The sequence below is a fragment of the Bidens hawaiensis genome, unplaced genomic scaffold (assembly GCF_021521415.1).
Source record: "Bidens hawaiensis isolate Kalapana, Puna unplaced genomic scaffold, B.hawaiensis_p1.1 tig00004030_1, whole genome shotgun sequence".
Taxonomy (NCBI): domain Eukaryota; kingdom Viridiplantae; phylum Streptophyta; class Magnoliopsida; order Asterales; family Asteraceae; genus Bidens; species Bidens hawaiensis.
In genome coordinates this window covers 1,119,096-1,123,662 of record NW_027491238.1, presented here as the reverse complement: position 1 = coordinate 1,123,662, position 4,567 = coordinate 1,119,096, and positions in this window count along the sequence as shown.

Below are 4,567 nucleotides of genomic sequence, written 5' to 3'. Positions count from 1 at the left end.
CCGACAAACCGTCAGAAATCACCGGAGGTATGAATTAAACTTCGGGACGAAATTTATTTCTACTAGGGGATGATATGACAAACTGAAAATTTTTCTTACTTTTTCAGACACTCATCACGACTTGACTCAAATTTTCGGGACGAAAATTCTTTAACATGGGAATGATGTGACAATTGTCAATTTCAGGTTAACTCCGTTAACTCAACTCCGTCAATTCAAACTTAAGATCACTGAATCTATAACGCACACCTCATTACATTTAAACTAGGGTTTAAATGACGCTTAACACTTACTACATGTGTAGTCTTTCGGGAATTTCACCGAAACGCAAACGAGTTGACGCAAATGATTGGTGAATAAACGAAAAACGTCAAAACAGTAATTATGTGATAATTATGTGTTAGACTTATGTGTTGTGTGATAACATCGTTATAAACGTTAACTCAATGTACTAGAACTAGTTAGTTAAGCTAGAAAAGCAACAATTGAAAGTTGAGGGACTTGAGTGTAACATATTATTATTATTAATAATAATAAACCAAAACCCTAACTCATTCTTTCTCTCCGCCCTCTACCCCGATCGGAACCCCTCTCCCTTGGCTCCCTTGGCTGCCGCCATTCACACACACACATACAACCAAGTTTTCAAGCTTTTGATTGAAGATTAAGGTGCTAGGAAGGTATAAACGACTATCCCTTGCATCCCTTATACTTAATTTCGATGTTTAATGGGTTAATTGAAAACCCTAGGGGCCGATTTATGTGTGTAATGTGTTCATATGATTGTTGTTGATTTGATGATGATTTGATAACTAGAATGGATATTGTTACATGTTAATTGCTTGTGTCTTTGATTTGAGTTCAAACAAAAACCCTAATCATTTATGTAATGTGTAATTGATGTGCATGGATAGTGATTATGGAGTCTAGAGTGTTATATGAATGAATGATGGTCCATAGATAGTTAATATGTTAAGTTTGGATGCAAACAGTTTCTGGACAGATTGTGTTATTGATGTTTAATTGACTGTAACGGGGTGTAAATGTGAAAATTGGTTGAGATTATTGATACTACAGTAAACTAGGTTGAGTCTAATTTCTAAAGAATATAAATTTGTAATTTTTGGACGTGTAAAAGTTAACTTTTATGATTTTACAAAAACGTTGTGCAAAGCTGAGTTGTTAGACCTGCTGTTAGGTTGTTTTGTAAATATTATATCTCATGAACTACGAGACCAATTGGGTTGGTTCCACTTCTGGAAGTTGACTTATTGAGTTAGCAACCTAACCCAAGTGGTCTTTCATTTATTGGATTTTTCGTTTAACGGGAATTTCAAATAACATTCTGTTGCGCGTGAATTTGACTATTATGAGTTTGCTGTAATGATTTGATTATTGTGAGAAACCTATGTGGAATAAAAATATAATAAAATATTTTCTGGAAACCTAACACATATATGCTTTTGTGATGATTTTTAGTAAATTAATTGTGATGCTATGATCGGTGGGATAGACTAGTTTTTCAAGTAGAATTCTGTCGTTAAGAAACTAGTTGCTGAGCTTTGTGAAAGTTGCATGAAACAACGTGATTGCTAATTGATTGTCATGATTTGACCAAATTGCCCTCATGGGGAATAATTGCTAGTTAATTGTTATGTGTTGACCAAATTGCCCTTACGGGGAGTAATTGCTAGTGATGTACATTATGAATACATGACACGTAAATAATTGCTTACACATGTAACGTATCACAAATACACTTGTTAAAGTCACACACGATTCACAAACGAAACACGAAACATGTTGTGTGCATAGGTATTATGTGCCGGGTCTAGAGACTCGATAATATCCGAAACTTAGAAAAATCTCTTTGTTATTTTAGAACGCTAGAGAGAGTTTTTCTGTGACGCGCATCTTGGTGAATTATTTTGGGAATACTTCGCAAACAGTGAGTTTCACTTTCCCCTTTTAAACTTTTAAACGCTTTTCACTTGGGGGAGATAACATACTACGAAAACGCATTTAAGATTTTGTTAATATAGATTATATATCACTTGTAAAGACTAAGTGGCAAACGCAATAACTAAAGTCTTTCATTCACATCAAACCGTTTAATATTGGATAATAGCGAGTCATTGTTGAGTAGTACTACTGGGTTTGACAAACACATACCATGGTCGGGATAGACCTGGTGGCAAGGCAAATGATAAACAGTCAGCTTCGGTGTCGAACACATAGTGATACTTGTTTTATAGGCTAGCTACCTATAGATATATAATTGACATAACACTATCTGGTAACGCAAAACGCTGTAACGCAAAACGCTGTAACGCAAAACGCTGTAACGTAAAACGCTGAACGCAAACGCTAAACGCTTTATTTTATATAAACTTGTGAACTCACCAACCTTGTGTTGACACTTTTAGTATGTTATTCTCAGGTAGCCGAGGCGGGCGCGCGGTTTAGGATCATGCATTGCTTGAAACACTTTTAATTATGCAAACTTATTTTAAACTGTTATCATTGGGTTTTAAGTTGTCCTGCGTGACGCAACATTGGTTTCTATGGTTTTTACGCTTCCGCATTTAATTACTCGTAAACGTTTTCATGGTTTTGAAACTTTGTTTTATGGTTTGATTATAACTAATGAATCCGATCCTGTTAGTTCACACCCTCTGACGGTAAAACTCCGTTAGTGCATTTTGAGGGTGTGACAAAGCATGTATTACCAAGTGATCGACACCGAAGCTGACTGTTTATCAATTGCCTTGCCACCATGTCAACCACGACCATGGTAATGTGTTAGCCAAGATTACACCCACTCGACCTACAGTCGAGTTAGAGTTGGGTGGGGTTTGTTAAACCCAGTATTACTACTCAACAGTCAAACCCAGCGTTGGAGTATGTTATCTCCCCCAAAAAAAAGCGTTTAAAAAGATTAAAAAAAGGGGACGTGAAACTCACTGTTTGTGAAGATAACCAAAAAGATCCGAGAAAGGTGTGCGTTACAGAAATATCCTCACTAGTGCTCTAAAACAAAAATGAGATTTTCTAAGTATTTATACTACGAGTGAGTCCCTAGACTCGACACATACAACTTATGCATGAGATGCGTTTCGTGTTTCGTTTGTGAAATAAGTGCGACTCGACAAACACGTTGGTTATACGTTACATGTGTGAAAAACTACTTAAGTGTCAAGTATTAACATTGTACATTACTAGCAAATATCCCCCACAAGGGCAATTTAGTCAAAACATAGCAAACATCGATCAGTTATGCACTTTTCATGATATTTCAAGTAATTCAGTAGCTAAATTGTCCTGGCAGATTTTCACTCGATAAGATTACTCAATTTGATAAATCCTAACATGTCAAATAAATCACCAAAAATCATAACAGAAGAACACTTGAGTTAGGTTTCTAAAAATATTTTTATTATATTTTTATCATATACGGTTTTATCACAGTGATCAAAACATCACAGAAAACACACAGAAATCATTATCATGCGCAACAGAATGTTATTTGTTATAACCGTTAAATGAAAAATCCAAGTAATGCAAGACCAATTGGGCTAACTCAAAATATTAACTTCCAAAAGTGGAACCAACCCATTTGGTCTTGTCGTTTATGAAATATCTTAGTCGCAAAACAGCCTAACAGCAGGTCTCCCGAATTAGCCTTACACAACAGTTTTGTAAAATAATAAAAACTAACTTTTACAAGTCTAAAATTTATAAACTCTGACTTTTCAGAAACTAGACTCGACCTAGAATATAATAGAATCAACAACGACATCAAAACATGTAATTAACATCCAGTTACAGTCATTTAAACACGTATTCAATAATCTGTCCAGCATCAGTTTTCATCAAAACTCAACATATCATTAACCTATGAACTATAACTCATACATACAACCCTCTAGATGCATAATTCACCAACCATGCATCTCAATATCACTTTACATACACAATCAGGGTTTTACTTCAAAGATCAATTTCAAGAAACATGCAATTAACAATCAATAACAACACAACTAGTTATCAATTCACTAGCAATCATCAACAAACACATAATTAAACCCTTACTCATCTTTAATCATCACATTCAAGGTTTAGGGTTTTGATTAACTCATTCAATAGCATAATTAAACACATAGAATGACTAAAGGAGATGTTAATTACCTATCTAGCACCTTGAATCCTTCAAAACAAGCTTGACAAGAGATTGTATGTGTGTGTGTGTAGGTCACGGCTTCCAAGAGAGGGAGGGGGAAAGATCGGTCGTATGTGGGAGGGAGGGGGATTAGGGTTGTGTAATAACCTAATTATAATATTAATTATATTACACTTAACCCCCCTAATCTTCTTGTTAATCAATTTCTAGCACAAGTTAGTTTATTTTCCACATGAATTAACATTATGCAAGTAAACACCAAGTAGCACATTAATGTAACACATAATTATCAACTTCTTTATGATACTTATCGTTTGTTCACCAACGGTTTGAGTCGAATCGTGTGTGTTTCGGTGAAATTCCGAAAGACTACTTGTGTAGTGATTT